Here is an 18,019-nt window from a genome sequence, read left to right as displayed (position 1 = left end):
CAGGACAAATTTATTACTCTATTTTACTTGTACAAATCTATTCTATTTATTTTATCTTGTTAGTATGTTTGGTTTTGTTCTCTGTCTCCCCCTTTTAAACTGTAAGCCCACTGTTGGGTAGGGACCGTCTCTAGATGTTGCCAACTTGGACTTCCCAAGCGCTTAGTACAGTGCTCTGCACACAGTAAGCGCTCAATAAATACGATTGACTGATTATCGTGGAAAGAGCGCGGGCTCGGGAGTCAGAGGTCATGGGTTCGAATCCCGCCTCCCCCACACGTCTGCTGTGTGACCTCGGGCAAGTCACTTAACTTCTCTGGGCCTCAGTTCCTTCATCTGTAAAATGGGGATTAAGACTGTGAGTCCCACGTGGGACAACTTCATCTCCTTGTATTCCCCCCAGCGCTTAGAACAGTGCTTTGCACATAGTAAGCGCTTAACAAATACCAACATTATTATTATTATTATCCAACTCTCCTGCCTCTTCCCCCTCCAACCCTGGCTCTCCCAGGGACCCAGCAAGGCCCACCCCACACCCCTGACACCAACCCGATTTGCTTGTATCCACCCCAGCGTTTAGTAATCTTAATCTTAATCAATCGTATTTACTGAGCGCTTACTATGTGCAGAGCACTGTACTAAGCGCTTGGGAAGTACAAATTGGCAACACATAGAGACAGTCCCTACCCAACAGTGGGCTCACAGTCTAAAAGGGGGAGACAGAAAACAGAACCAAACATACCAACAAAATAAAATAAATAGGATAGAAATGTACAAGCAAAATAAATAAATAAATAAATAAATAAATAAATAAATAAATAAATAAATAAATAAATAGAGTAATAAATATGTACAACCATATATACATATACACAGGTGCTGTGGGGAAGGGAAGGAGGTAAGACGGGGGCATGGAGAGGGGGACGAGGGGGAGAGGAAAGAAGGGGCTCAGTCTGGGAAGGCCTCCTGGAGGAGGTGAGCACAGTGCCTGGCACTGTTTAGTACAGTGCCTGGCACATAGTAAGTGCTTAAAAATACCCTAATTATTATCATTACTACCCTCTACCCCCCTGTCTCTCCCCCAGTGACCCAGCAGGGACCATCCACAAGGCGACCACTCTCCTCAAGGGGAAATGCACACGAACAGGAAAGCTTCAGTGACCACACAGATCTCTGGAAAGGGAAGCAAAAGCAGTTGGGGCGTCACCCCGCCTCGCCCCCCGGATTCAGGTCACTTCACCGCCCCCCAACCCCCAAATCTGGGCCCCCCCGACCTGCCTTGGCCGGGCCCGGGGGGGAGGCTGAAGCAGCTGGGGCGCGGGCGGCGTTGGTGACCCCGTTGCTGGGTAGGGACCGTCTCTAGATGATGCCGACTTGTACTTTCCAAGCGCTTAGTCCAGTGCTCTGCACACAGTAAGCGCTCAATAAATACGATTGAATGAATGGTGGGATGGTTTCCCAAGCCCCCACAATTGAGGAAAGCCGAGGCGGCTTGGCCTGTGGCTGCTGGACTCTGGACAGCCCTGCCTGGGCGGGGACCAGCCTGAAACCGCCCCTGCCACGGCAACGGCCTGGGCCAGGGTGGGGGGCGGCGGCTGTGGCGCTTAGTAATAATAATAATAATAATAATAATAATGGCATTTATTAAGCGCTTACTATGTGCAAAGCACTGTCCTAAGCGCTGGGGAGGTTACAAGGTGATCAGGTTGTCCCACAGGGGGCTCCCAGTCTTCATCCCCATTTGACAGATGAGGGAACCGAGGCCCTGAGAAGTGAAGTGACTTGCCCAAAGTCACCCAGCTGACACGTGGCGGAGCCGGGATTTGAACCCATGACCCCTGACTCCAAAGCCCAGGCTCTTCTCCACTGAGCCACACTGCTTCTAGTACAGTGCTCTGCACACAGTAAGCGCTCAATAAATACCATTGATTGATTGATTGTGGTCGGGCCCGGCGGAGTCCACCTCCCAGCCCCGCTCCGGGGCGCGCTTGTCATTCATCAATCATATTTATTGAGCGCTTACTGTGTGCAGAGCACTGTACTAAGCGCTTGGGAAGTCCAAGTTGGCAACATCTAGAGGCGGTCCCTACCCAACGGCGGGCTCACAGGCTAGAAGGGGGAGACGGACAACAAAACAAAACATATTGACCAAATAAAATAAATAGAATAAATATGTACAAGTAAAATCTTCTAGACTGTGAGCCCACTGTTGGGTAGGGGCCGTCTCTGTATGTTGCCAACTTGGACTTCCCAACCGCCGCTTAGTACAGTGCTCTGCACGCTGTGTGAGAGCTCAGTCCGGCGCCTTGCAATCAATCAATCAATCAATCGTATTTAATGAGCGCTTACTATGTGCAGAGCACTGTACTAAGCGCTTGGGAAGTACAAGTTGGCAACATCTAGAGACAGTCCCTACCCAACAGTGGGCTCACAGTCTAAAAGGGGGAGACAGAGAACAAAACCAAACATACTAACAAAGTAAAATAAATAGAATAGATAGGTACAAGTAAAATAAATAGAGTAATAAACATGTACAAACATATATCCATACATACAGGTGCTGTGGGGAAGGGAAGGAGGTAAGACGGTGGGGATGGAGAGGGGGACGAGGGGGAGAGGAAGGAAGCCTGCACGCCGTGGGCGCTCAGAGAAGCAGCGTGGCTCACTGGAAAGAGCCCGGGCTTTGGAGACAGAGGTCATGGGTTCAAATCCCGGCTCTGCCAACTGTCAGCCGGGTGACTTTGGGCAAGCCGCTTCACTTCTCTGGGCCTCAGTGACCTCATCTGGAAAATGGGGATGAAGACTGGGAGCCCCAAGCGGGCCAACCTGATCACCTTGTATCCTCCCCAGCGCTTAGAACGGTGCTTGGCACAGAGTGAGCGCTTAACAAATGCCGTCATCATCATCATCATCAGTCCAGCCCCCTGCAGGCCGTGTGGGCGCTCAGTACATAGAGCTACCTGATCAACGCGTTTTCTTTCCTCCGTCCGTCCGTCCGTCCGTCGTGGGGCCCTACCCGGGGGCGGCACCGGGACGGGGCGGACGCATGGCGTCCGCCGGCGGGACGGACACGGGGACACAGACACAGACACAGACAGACAGACAGACACACACACACACACACACACGGCAGACAGACACACACCGGCCGGCCCTCCCGGCCCCGGAAGTGACGTCACCGGCCCGCCCGGCCAAGCGCCACATGCACAAGGGCTGGGGGGAGGGGGGACTCCCACCGGAAGTGACGTCACCGGGACCCCTTCGCCGGCCCCGCCCTCCGAGGGGGCCTTCTGGCCCTCCCTACCGGAAGTGGCTGCCGCTGAGGGGCTGCGTTCATTCATTCATTCGTCCATCCATCCATCCATCCATTCCTTCATTCATTCATCCTTCATTCATTCATTAGTCGTATTTAATAATAATAAATATATAATATATATTTACATATATATAATATAAATATATATTCATATATAATTTATAATGATGATATAATCATATATAATATGATATAATTATGATATAATAATATGCATGATATATTATAATATGGTTATAATATAATTATGCATATAATATATGTATATATAATATATAGAACATATAGACCCCCCTCCTCCCCTTCTCCCCGCCCCCCACCCCATCCCAGTTCTCCTTTCCCATCGCCACCCCCCTTCCCACTCTCCCCGCCCAGGCCCCCGCCAACTCATCCCAATCCAAACCCTCCCCACCCCTCGCACCCTTCCCCCTCCCTCCCCACCCTCGACAGCTGATGCCAAGTGTGGCCTCTGGAACCCCCGCTCCGTTTTAAGTAAGATTCCTTTCATCCTGGACCTTTTCCTTTCCAGTTCTCTACTCCTCCTCGCCCTAACTGAAACATGGCTGTCGTCGGACGACACGGTCTCTTCTGCTGCTCTCTGCAGTGCAGGCCTCTTCTTCTCCCACTCCCCCAGACTCACTGGAAAAGGAGGAGGTGTCGGTTTCCTTCTCGCCCCCCAATGTCGCTTTCGCACTATCCCTCCTCCCCCTTCCCTTTCCTTCCCCTCCTTTGAAGCCCACATTATTCGCCTCTACCACCCCCTCCAGATTCTTGTAGCCGTCATCTACCGCCCTCCGGGCCCCACTTCCAACTTCTTTAACGACTTTGACCCCTTCCTCACATTCCTTCTCTCCTTCTCCATGCCCACTCTGATCCTTGGAGACTTCAATATCCACATGGATATCCCTAACGACTCCTCTGCCGCCCGCCTTCTATCTCTCCTTGACGCTGCCAACCTCTTCCTCCACCCCCACCTCACCCACTCACCAACTTGGTCATACCCTCGACCTCATCATCTCCTACCGCTGCACTGTGTCCACCCTCACCAACTCTGTGATCCCTCTCTCTGATCATAATCTTCTCACCTGCCTCCTCACTCACACTCCTTTCCCCTGTAAATCCGTATTACTCCCTCACAGAGATCTCCGCTCTCTGGACCCCACCCATCTTTCGGAACGCCTCACACCTCACCTCGCCGCCCTCTCCTCTCTACCCAGTCTTGATGATCAGATTACTGCTCTCAACTCTACCCTTTCTACTCAGCTAGACTCGCTCGCTCCCCTTTCCCTTCGCCGCTCTCGCACCACTAACCCACAGCCCTGGATCACTGCCACTGTCCGCCTCCTTCGCTCTTATGCTCGAGCTGCCGAACGCTGCTGGCGAAAGTCTAAACACCATGCCAACCTTGTTCACTTCAAGTTTATCCTTTCCTGCCTTAACTCAGCCCTCTCTTCTGCCAGACAAAACTATTTCTCCTCCCTTATTGACACCCATGCCCATCACCCCCGCCAGCTCTTCCGTACACTCAACTCCCTTCTCAGGCCCCCGGTTCCTCCCCCCTCCTCCTTCCCTCACCCCCAACGATCTGGCCTCCTACTTCATTAACAAAATTAAATCCATCAGGTCCGACCTCCCCAAAGTCTCTTCCCCCCTTTCTCCAACCCCCCGGCTCTCAACACTCTCTGCTACTCTCCCATCCTTCCCAGCGGTATCCTCAGAGGAACTCTCCTCCCTCCTCTCAAGTGCTACTCCGGCCACCTGTGCTTCTGACCCCATTCCCTCTCATCTTATGAAATCTCTCGCTCCATCCCTTCTCCCCTCCTTAACTTCCATCTTCAACCGCTCACTCTCCACTGGTTCCTTCCCCTCTGCCTTCAAACATGCCCATGTCTCTCCCATCCTAAAAAAACCCTCTCTTGACCCCACCTCACCTTCTAGTTATCGTCCCATATCCCTCCTACCATTCCTTTCCAAACTCCTTGAACGAGTTGTCTACACGCGCTGCCTAGAATTCCTCAACAACAACTCTCTCCTCGACCCCCTCCAGTCTGGCTTCCGTCCCCTTCATTCCACGGAAACTGCGCTCTCAAAGGTCACCAATGACCTCCTGCTTGCCAAATCCAACGGCTCATACTCTGTCCTAATCCTCCTCGACCTCTCAGCTGCCTTTGACACTGTGGACCACCCCCTTCTCCTCAACACGTTATCTGACCTTGGCTTCACAGACTCCGTCCTCTCCTGGTTCTCCTCTTATCTCTCCGGTCGTTCTTTCTCAGTCTCTTTTGCAGGCTCCTCCTCCCCCTCCCATCCTCTTACTGTGGGAGTTCCCCAAGGTTCAGTGCTTGGTCCCCTTCTGTTCTCAATCTACACTCACTCCCTTGGTGACCTCATTCGCTCCCATGGCTTCAACTATCACCTCTACGCTGATGACACCCAGATCTACATCTCTGCCCCTGCTCTCTCCCCCCTCCCTCCAGGCTCGCATCTCCTCCTGCCTTCAGGACATCTCCATCTGGATGTCCGCCCGCCACCTAAAGCTCAACATGTCGAAGACTGAGCTCCTTGTCTTCCCTCCCAAACCTTGTCCTCTCCCTGACTTTCCCATCTCTGTTGACGGCACTACCATCCTTCCCGTCTCACAAGCCCGCAACCTTGGTGTCATCCTCGACTCCGCTCTCTCATTCACCCCTCACATCCAAGCCGTCACCAAAACCTGCCGGTCTCAGCTCAGCAACATTGCCAAGATCCGCCCTTTCCTCTCCATCCAAACCGCTACCCTGCTAATTCAAGCTCTCCTCCTATCCCGTCTGGACTACTGCACTAGCCTTCTCTCTGATCTCCCATCCTCGTGTCTCTCTCCACTTCAATCCATACTTCATGCTGCTGCCCGGATTATCTTTGTCCAGAAACGCTCTGGACATATCACTCCCCTCCTCAAAAACCTCCAATGGCTACCGATCAATCTGCGCATCAGGCAGAAACTCCTCACCCTGGGCTTCAAGGCTCTCCATCACCTCGCCCCCTCCTACCTCACCTCCCTTCTCTCCTTCTACTGCCCAGCCCGCACCCTCCGCTCCTCCACCACTAATCTCCTCACTGTACCTCCGCTCTCGCCTGTCCCGCCATCGACCCCCGGCCCACGTCATCCCCCGGGCCTGGAATGCCCTCCCTCTGCCCATCCGCCAAGCTAGCTCTCTTCCTCCCTTCAAGGCCCTGCTGAGAGCTCACCTCCTCCAGGAGGCCTTCCCAGATTGAGCCCCTTCTTTCCTCTCCCCCTCGTCCCCCTCTCCATCCCCCCGCCTTACCGCCTTCCCCTCCCCACAGCACCTGTATATATGTATATATGGTTGTACATATTTATTACTCTGTTTATTTATTTATTTATTTATTTTGCTTGTACATTTCTATCCTACTTATTTTATTTTGTTGGTATGTTTGGTTCTGTTCTCTGTCTCCCCCTTTTAGACTGTGAGCCCACTATCGGGTAGGGACTGTCTCTATGTGATGCCAATTTGTACTTCCCAAGCGCTTAGTACAGTGCTCTGCACATAGTAAGCGCTCAATAAATACGATTGATTGATTGATTGATTGATAATATATAATATAGAATATAATATATAATATGTATTAATATATAATATGTAAATATATTTATTATATATAATATGTAAATATATTTATTATATTTAATATATTGCATGTGATACATTATGATTGTGTGATATATTGTAATATATAATGATATGATTTATGATTAATTATCATCATCATCATCATCAATCGTATTTATTGAGCGCTTACTATGTGCAGAGCACTGTACTAAGCGCTTGGGAAGTACAAATTGGCAACATACAGAGACAGTCCCTACCCAACAGCGGGCTCACAGTCTAAAAGGGGGAGACGGAGAACAAAACCAAACATACTAACTAAATAAAATAAGTAGAATAGATAATTAATAATTAATTAATTAATAAGTATTTATATAAATTGATATTGTGATTTATATAATTTCTTATATGTGATGTACGATATATAACATATCACAGCAAAACATTATTATATCATATAATAATAAAATGCCATTATATTGTAGGATATGTGTTATATCAGATTATATGCTATGATTATAAATAATAAATATTATTATGCAGTATGTTATATAATATATAATATAATGATAAATATGATATATGATATATGCATGATATATGATATATATCATATATATGATATGTAACACATATGCCACGTAATAAAAATATTATTATATTATATAATAATAAAATATTATTGTATTGTAGGATATGTGATGTAATATTTCATATTATATAATATGATAATAAATGATAAATGTTATATGTGTTGTATAATATATAATGATAAATAATAAATATTATAATATATTATATAGTAATACATAAATGTTATTATTTAATAATAATAACAATAATAGCATTTATTAAGCGCTTACTATGTGCAAAGCACCGTTCTAAGCGCTGGGGAGGTTACAAGGTGATCAGGTTGTCCCACGGAGGGCTCACAGTCTTCATCCCCATTTTACAGATGAGGGAACTGAGGCCCAGAGAAGTGAAATGACTTGCCCAAAGTCACACGGCTGACAGATGGAGGAGTCGGGATTTGAACCCATGACCTCTGACTCCAAAGCCCGGGCTCTTTCCAGTGAACCACGCTGCTTCCCGTTCCATCCATTCCTTCATTCATTCATCCTTCATTCATTCATTAGTCGTATTTAATAATAATAAATATATAATATATATTATTATATATAACATATTACATGTGATATATTATAATTATGTGATATATTATAATATATAATCATATAATTTATGATTCATTAATTAATAATCATTTATATAAATCGGTATTATATTTTATATGATGTATTATAGGTGATGGATGATATATAATATATCACAATAAAATATTATTATATTATATAATATACGAAGCAGCGTGGCTCAGTGGAAAGAGCACGGGCTTTGGAGTCAGAGGTCATGGGTTCGAATCCCCACTCCGCCACATGTCTGCAGTGTGATCTTGGGCAAGTCACTTAACTTCTCTGCGCCTCAGTTACCTCATCTGTAAAATGGGGATTAAGACTGTGAGCCCCACATGGGACAATCTGATCAGCCTGTATCCTCCCCAGCGCTTAGAACAGTGCTTTGCCCATAGTAAGCTCTTAACAAATGCCAATTATTATTATTATTATATATCATATTATCATCAATCATATTTATTGAGCGCTTACTGTGTGCAGAGCACAGATGATGATGATATAATATATAATGATAAATAATAAATATTATTCTATATGATATATAATATAGTAATACATAACAAATATTATTTAATAATAATAACAATAATGGCATTTATTAAGCGCTTACTATGTGCAAAGCACTGTTCTAAGCGCATGGGAGGTTACAAGGTGATTAGGTTGTCCTTCGGGGGGCTCACAGTCTTCATCCCCATTTTACAGATGAGGTCACTGAGGCCCAGAGAAGTGAAGTGACTTGCCCAAAGTCACACGGCTGACAGTTGGCGGATCCGGGATTTGAATCCATGACCTCTGACTCCAAAGCCCTGGCTCTTTCCACTAAGCAACACTGTTTCCGTATTTATTGAGCGCTTACTGTGTGCAGAGCATTCATTCATTCATTTATTCAATCGTATTTATTAAGCGCTTACTGTGTGCAGAGCACTGTACTAAGCGCTTGGAAAGCACAAGTTGGCAACATAGAGAGACGGTCCCTACCCAACATTCATTCATTGAATCGTATTTATTGAGCGCTCACTGTGTGCATAGCACTGGACTAAGCGCTTGGGAAGTACAAGTTGGCAACATATAGAGACGGTCCCTACCCAATAATGGGCTCACGGTTTAGAAGGGGGAGTCAGAGAACAAAACAAAACATATTAACAAAATAAAATAAATAGAATAAGCATGTACAAATAAAATAAATAAATAGAGTAATAAGTACGTACAAACATATATACATATATACAGGTGCTGTGGGGAGGGGAAGGAGGTAATACGGGATTCATCCTTCATTCATTCATTAGTCATATTAATAATAATAATTACAATAGTAATGATGGCATTTATTAAAAGTGCTTACTATGTGCAAAGCACTGTTCTAAGTGCTTGGGAGGTTGCAAGGTGATTAGGTTGTCCCTCAGGGGGCTCACACTCTTCATCCCTACTGAGCCCTACTGAGAGCTCACCTCCTCCAGGAGGCCTTCCCAGACTGAGCCCCCTCCTTCGTCTCCCCCACCCCATCCCCCCGTCTTACCTCCTTCCCCTCCCCACAGCAACTGCATATATGTATATATGTTTGTGCATATTTATTTCTCTATTTATTTTATTTGTACGTATTTATTCTATTTATTTTATTTTAATATGTTTTGTTTTGTTGTCTGTCTCCCCCTTCTAGACTGTGAGCCCGCTGTTGGGTAGGGACCGTCTCTAGATGTTGCCAACTTGGACTTCCCAAGCGCTTAGTACAGTGCTCTGCACCCAGTAAGCGCTCAATAAATACGATTGAATGAACGAATCCCCATTTCACAGATGAGGTAACTGAGGCCCAGAGAAGTGAAGTGACTTGCCCAAAGTCACACAGCTGACAGTTGGCGGAGCCGGGATTTGAACCCGTGACCTCTGACTCCAAAGCCCGGACTCTTTTCACTGAGTCACGCTGCTTCTCAGGAATAATAAGAATAATAAATATGTACATACATGCACAACTGCTGTGGTGGTGGGGTGGGGTAGAGCAGAGGGAGGGAGTCTGGGCGATGGGGAGGGGAGGAGGAGCAGAGGAAAAGGGGGGCCCAGCCTGAGAAGGCCTCTTGGAGGAGGTGAGCTTTCAGTAGGGCTTTTAAGGGGGAAGTGTGCTAGTTTGGCAGATGTGAGGAGGGAGGGCATTCCAGGCCACAGGCAGGATCATCATCATCATCATCATCAATCGTATTTATTGAGCGCCTACTATGTGCAGAGCACTATACTAAGCCCTTGGGAAGTACAAATTGGCAACGTATAGAGACAGTCCCTACCCAACAGTGGGCTCACAGTCTAAAAGGGGGAGACAGAGAACAAAACCAAACATACTAACAAAATAAAATAAATAAAATAGATATGTACAAGCAAAATAAATACATAAATAAATAGAGTAATAAATCTGTACAAACATATATACATATATACAGGTGCTGTGGGGAAGGGAAGGAGGTAAGGTGGGGGGGATGGAGAGGGGGACGAGGGGGAGAGGAAGGAAGGGGCTCAGTCTGGGAAGGCCTCCTGGAGGAGGTGAGCTCTCAGCAGGGCCTTGAAGGGAGGAAGAGAGCTAGCTTGGCGGATGGGCAGAGGGATTGGGGGCATTCCGGGCCAGGGGGAGGACGTGGGCTGGGGGTCGATGGTGGGACAGGCGAGAACGAGGTACGGTGAGGAGATTAGCGGCGGCAGAGGAGCAGAGGGTGCGGGCTGGGCTGGAGAAGGACAGAAGGGAGGTGAGGTAGGAGGGGGCCAGGGGATGGATGGACAGCCTTGAAGCCCAGGGTGAGGAGTTTCTGCCTGATGCCTGGAATGCCCTCCCTCTGCCCATCCGCCAAGCTAGCTCTCTTCCTCCCTTCAAGGTCCTACTGAGAGCTCACCTCCTCCAGGAGGCCTTCCCAGACTGAGCCCCTTCCTTCCTCTCCCCCTCGTCCCCCTCTCCATCCCCCCATCTTACCTCCTTCCCTTCCCCACAGCACCTGTATATATGTATATATGTTTGTACAGATTTATTACTCTATTTATTTTACTTGTACATATCTATTCTATTTATTTTATTTTGTTAGTATGTTTGGTTTTGTTCTCTGCCTCTCCCTTTTAGACTGTGAGCCCACTGTTGGGTAGGAACTGTCTCTACATGTTGCCAACTTGTACTTCCCAAGTGCTTAGTGCAGTGCTCTGCACACAGTAAGCGCTCAATAAATATGATTGATGATGATGATGATGATGAGTATGGGCTGAAGTAGGCAGAGACAGGAGGTTGGGGAGTTCAGAAAGGCGGTTGACTTCTGTCCATGTCTTATACAACTCACAGGGTCCTTGGAAGGGAAGCAGTGTTGCCCAGTGAAAAGAGCCCAGGCCTGGGAGTGAGAGGCTCTGGGTTCCAATTCTGACTCCAGCACTTACCTGCTGTGTGATCTTGTTTAAGTTACTTCTCTATGTCTCACTTCCCTCATCTGCACAATGGGGATTCAATACCTGTTCTCCCTCCTGCTTACTCTGTGAGCCCCATGTGGGACCTGATTATCCTGTATTCATTCATTCATTCATTCATTCATTCAATTGTATTTATTGAGCGCTTACTGTGTGCAGAGCACTGGACTAAGCGCTTGGGAAGTACAAGTTGGTGACATATAGAGACGGTCCCTACCCAACAGCGGGCTCACAGTCTAGAAGGGGGAGACAGACAACAAAACAAAACGTATTAACAAAATAAAATAAATAGAATAAATATGTACAAATAAAATAAATAGAGTAATAAATACATACAAACATATATACATATATACAGGTGCTGTGGGGAGGGGAAGGAGGTAAGGCGGGGGGGGATGGGGAGGGGGAAGAGGGTGAGAGGAAGGAGGGGGCTCAGTCTGGGAAGTCTGTATCTGCCCCAGCACTTAATGTAGCGCCTGGCATATAGAAAAGTGCTCAACAAATACCACAATTATTATTATTAACATTATTATTATTATTATTAAAGTCGGTGTGCTTTGGGAATAAAAATGAAATATAAAATCAGGGCATTACTTAAGTACACTTATGTAAATGTCCCTTTTTCTCCTCTTCCCTGTAATTCATAGAATTTATGGAATGCCTTATGAGTGCAGACTCTCACTAGATACAATCCAGCAGGGCAGATAGTCATTGAAATAAATTACGGACAGGAGGAAGCGATGAAGTATAAAGATATGCACATAAGTGCTTAGAGGAGGGGATGGGGATAGGGCTGGCTACAGGGGGAAAAAGTGAGTAACCAAGTGTTCATGTGTCACCAAAGTGCTGAAGCAGCATGGCCTAGTGAAAAGGGAATGAGCCTGTGAGACAAAGAACCTGGGTTCTAATTCCAGCTCTGCCATTTGTCTGCCACGTCACCTTGAGCAAATCACTTCACTGCTCATCCATGTTGGCATCGAACGAAAACTTCTCACCATTGGCTTTAAAGCAGTCCATCACCTTCCTCCTCCTCCTCATCATCAATCGTATTTATTGAGCGCTTACTATGTGCAGAGCACTGTACTAAGCGCTTGGGAAGTACAAATTGGCAACATATAGAGACAGTCCCTACCCAACAGTGGGCTCACAGTCTAAAAGGGGGAGACAGAGAACAAAACCAAACATACTAACAAAATAAAATAAATAGGATAGATATGTACAAGTAAAATAAATAAATAAATAAATAAATAGAGTAATAAATATGTACAACCATATATACATATATACAGGTGCTGTGGGGAAGGGAAGGAGGTAAGATGGGGGGGATGGAGAGAGGAAGGAAGGGGCTCAGTGTGGGAAGGCCTCCTGGAGGAGGTGAGCTCTCAGCAGGGCCTTGAAGGGAGGAAGAGAGCGAGCTTGGCGGATGGGCAGAGGGAGGGCATTCCAGGCCCGGGGGATGACTTGGGCCAGGGGTCGATGGCGGGACAGGCGAGAACGAGGTACGGTGAGGAGATTAGCGGCGGAGGAGCAGAGGGTGCGGGCTGGGCTGGAGAAGGACAGAAGGGAGGTGAGGTAGGAGGGGGCGAGGTGATGGACAGCCTTGAAGCCCAGGGTGAGGAGTTTCTGCCTGAGTTTCTCCTCCCTATCTCTCCTCACTTCTCTCCTTCTGCAACCCAGATCACATTCTCTTCTCCTCTGGTGCTAAGCTTCTCACTGTGCCTCCATGTCACCTGTCGTGCTGCCGACCCCTGGCCCACGTCCTACCTCTGGCATGGACGCCCTCCCTCCTCAAATCCAACAGGTAATTACTCTGCTGCCCTTCAAAGCCTTACTAAAGGCACATCTCCTCCAAGAGGCCTTCCCAGACCATGCCCCACTTTTCCTCATCTCCCACTCCCTTCTATGTCAGCCTGACTTGCTCCCTTTGCTCTTCCCCCACACCAGCCCCATAGCACTTATGTGTATATCTGTCATTTTATTTATTTGTACTGATGTTTGTCTCCCACCCTCTAGACTATGAGCATATTGTGGGCAGGGATTGTCACTGTTTATTGTTGTATTGTTCTTTCCCAAGAGCTTAGTACAATGCTCTACTGTCAGTAAGCGCTTAATAAACACAATTGAGTGAGTGAATGTGAGCCCACTGTTGGGTAGGGACTGTCTCTATATGTTGCCAGTTTGTACTTCCCAAGTGCTTAGTACAGTGCTCTGCACATAGTAAGCACTCAATAAATATGATTGATGATGATGAGTGAATGAATGAATGAATAAATATCCAACAGACAAATTTCTGTCCCCATCATCAAAACCTTATTGAAGGCCCATCTCCTCCAAGAAGCCTTCCCTAACTACTCTTTCCTTTCCTCTTCTGCATCATTCTGACTTGCTCCCTTTATTCAAACTCCCTGCCAGCCCCACACCACTTATGTACATAATTGAGAAGCAGTGTGGCTCAGTGGAAAGAGCCCGGGCTTTGGAGTCAGAGGTCATGGGTTCGAATTCTGACTCCGCCACATGTCTGCTGTGTGATCTTGGGCAAGTCACTTAACTTCTCTGGGCCTCAGTTACCTCATCTGTAAAGTGAGCCCCACGTGGGACAACCTGATCACCCTGTATCCTCCCCAGCGCTTAGAACAGTGCTTTGCACATAGTAAGCGCTTAACAAATGCCAATTATTATTATCATTATTATTCTCTGTGCCTCAGTTACCTCATCTGGAAAATGGGGATTAAGACTGTGAGCCCCCCGTGGGACAACCTGATCACCTTGTATCCCCCCTAGCGCTTAGAACAGTGCTTTGCACATAGTAAGCACTTAATAAACGCCATTATTATTATTATTATAACTGTAATTTATTTATTTATATTAATGTCTGCCTCCCGCTCCAGACCGTAAACTCATTTTGGGCAGGGAATATGTCTGTTATATTGTATTCTTCAAGCACTTAGTACAGTGCTCTGCACACAGAAAGTGCTCACGATAAATATAACTGACTGACTGAGGGACTGCTTGTGCCTCGATGATCTAATCTGTAAAATGGGCATAAATCTTACTCCCTCCTATTTAGACTGTGAGCGCCACGTAGGACAGGGACAGTGTCCAATCTGATTATCTCATATCTACCCCAGCTCTCAGTGCTGGCTTAGTTATCTCCTCCGCTCTAGACTGTGAGCTTGTTATGGGCAGGGAATGACTGCTTATTGTTGTGCTTAATAAATATGATTGAATGAATGAATGAATGGATAGAGCACGGGCTTGGGAATCAGAGGATGTGGGTTCTAATCCCGGCTCCTCCACATGTCTGCCATGTTACCTTGGGCAAATCACTTCACTTCTCTGGGCCTCAGTTACTTCAACTGTAAAATGGAGATTGAGACTGTGAGCCCCACATTGGACAGGGACTGTGTCCAATTTCATTTGCCTGAATCCACCCCTGCACTTAATAATAATAATAATAATGGCATTTATTGTTAAGCACTTACTATGTGCAGAGCACTGTTCTAAGCGCTAGGGAGGTTACAAGTGATCAGGTTGTCCCATGGGGGGCTCCTAGTCTTAATTCCCATTTTATAGATGAGGTAACTGAGGCCCAGAGAAATTAAGTGACTGGCCCAAAGTCACAAGCTGACAAGTGGCGGAGCAGGGATTTGAACCCATGATCTCTGACTCCAAAACCCGTGCTCTTTCCACTGAGCCATGCTGCTTCTACTTAATACTAAAGTGCCTGTCACATAGTAATCGCTTAACAAATATCATCATCATAATCTGTAATATAGAGATTAAGAATGTGAGTCCCATGTGGGACAGGGACTATGTCCAACCTGATTAACTTGTATTTATCCCAATGCTTAGCACAGTGCTTGGTACATAGTAAGCATTTAACAAGTACCATAATTATTATTAAGTACCCTTAAAAAAAAGGAGGAGTAGTAGCATTTATTGTCCACCAATTTGGTGTGAAGCCTTGTGTTAAGCACTCGGTAAGTACTGAATAACAAAGTGACACATTCCCTACCCTCAAGGAGTTTACACTTTAATGGGGAAGATGAACATTAAAATATTTCTATATTCATATAGTTGTCCTCATTCAAAGAAGACACCAACGACAGTGAGGTTCAGTCAGTGAGTGAGTGAGTGGTATTTATTGAGCACTTACTGTGCGCAGGGCACTGTACTAAGCGCTTGGGAGAGTACTAAAGTGCGTGTGCAGCTGAAAAGGCCAGTGTGGGGCCTACAGTCCTGATCACATTGGGAACACAAACAGATGGTCCCTTGTTGTGTGGTTGTTTATGTCTTTATTTGTTTATTTTTGTGTTATTTGTTAAGCACTTACTATGTGCTAGGCATTGTACTAAGCACTGTGATAGATATAAGCTAATCAGGTTGGACATACTCTATGTCCCACATGGAGCTAACAAGCTTAATCCCCATTTTACAGATGAGGAAAGTGAGGAAAGTGTCTTCATCTGACATGGGAAAGTTGCGGGGCAGGGAAGGGTTAGGAGGAAAGATCAGGAGGGCTGCTCTAGACGTTTCGAGTTTGAATTGTCACGCAGAGCATCCAAATGGAGATATCTTAGAGGCAAGAGGAGATGGGGGATTGCGGGTCGGATAAGAGGGGTAGATTTGATAGTCATTCACACACAAGTGTCTAAGTGGATGGGCTCCCCAAGACAGAGACTGTAAAGCGAGAAGAGGAAAGAACCCAGAACGGTGTATTTCCACGAGGAGGAAGGGAGTGGTCCATGACGTCAAGACCATCAGAAATCAATCAATCAATCAATCAATTGTATTTATTGAGCGCTTACTGTGTGCAGAGCCCTGTACTAAGCGCTTGGGAAGTACAAGTTGGCAACATATAGAGACAGTCCCTACCCAACAGTGGGCTCACAGTCTAAAAGGGGGAGACTGAGAACAAAACCATACATACTAACAAAATAAAATAAATAGAATAGATATGTACAAGTAAAATAGAGTAATAAAAATGTACAAACATATATACATACAGAAATGAGGCAGCAGCACGGCCTAGAAGAAAGAACACAGGCCTGGGAGCCAGAGGACTTGAGTTCTGATCCTGGCTCTGCCACTTGTCTATTGTGTGACCTTGGGCAAGTCACTTTGCTTTTCTGGGCTTCAGTCATTTCCTCTGTAAAATGGGATTGAAATCCTACTCCCTCTTTCTTAGACGGTAAGTCCCATGTGGAACAGGGACCGTGTCTAGCCCAACTATCTTGCATCTACCCCAGTGCTTAGTACAATGCCTGGCACATAGCAGTTAACAAGTAACATTTAAAAGAAAGGGAGAGATCAAATTGGATCAGGTTGGAAAGGAGCCCAGTGGACTTGGTTATAAGGAGAGCAGTCTATAAGTGGCGGGTAATCAGTCAGTCAGACTGTAAGCCCAGTGTGGGCAGGGATTGTCTCTCTTTATTGCTGAATTGTACTTTCCAAGTGCTCAGTACGGTGCTCTGCACACAATAAGTGCTCAATAAATACGACTGAATGAATCAATCATATTTATTGAACACATGCTGTGTGCAAAGCACTTTACTAAGCAATTGGGAGAGGATAATATAACAACAAACAGAAACATTCAAATGCCAAGATGGCAGGGGATTTGGAAGACAGTTGTTGCCAATTTGTACTTCCCAAGTGCTTAGTACAGCGCTCTGCACATAGTAAGCGCTCAATAAATACGATTGATTGATTGATTGATTGATTGATGGAGAGGAAATCAAGGCAGTGAGTACATAGAGTGGAGAGACGGGAGATAAATCATGGAAGGCTTCCTGAGAATCCCTCCCCCTTCATACTTGGCAGATCACTACCCTCCTCATCTTCAAAAAAAATCATACTAAAATCATATCTCCTCCAGGAAGCCTTCCCTGACAAACCTCATCTTCTCATCCTATTCTCCCTCCCTTCTCCGCCACCTATTCACTTGCCTTCATAATAGTAATAATAGTGATATTTGTTAAGCACTTACCAAGTGCCAGACACTGTACTAAGTGCTCTCTCTCCCTCTCTGCAGTTTCACATTTCCTCCTGCCTTCGTGGAACCTCTACTTGGGTGTCCTCCCATCACCTCAAATTTATGGCTAAAACTGAACTTCTTACCCTTCTTACCTTCCCACCCAAACCCTGTCCTCCCGCTCACTTTCCCATCACTGTAGATGGCACCGCCATCCTTCCTGTTCGTAACCTTGGCATTATCCTTGACTCTTCTCTCTCATTCAACCCACATATTCATTTATTATTAAGTGCCGTCGAGTCATTTCCGATTCATAGCAACTCCACGGACACACTTTCTCCAGAACGTCCTGTCCTCTCTTATAATCCGCAACCTTTCTAATGGTTCTTCCGTTATCATTGTTATGGTCTCTTCCACATTGTCCCTGGACTTTTCCGAGCATTAGTGTCTTCTCCAGAGAACTAGTCCTCCTGATTTTGTGTCCAAAATATATTAATCTAAGTCG

Source organism: Tachyglossus aculeatus, chromosome 22 (assembly GCF_015852505.1).
Source record: "Tachyglossus aculeatus isolate mTacAcu1 chromosome 22, mTacAcu1.pri, whole genome shotgun sequence".
NCBI lineage: Eukaryota > Metazoa > Chordata > Mammalia > Monotremata > Tachyglossidae > Tachyglossus > Tachyglossus aculeatus.
This window is presented reverse-complemented; position numbering follows the sequence as displayed.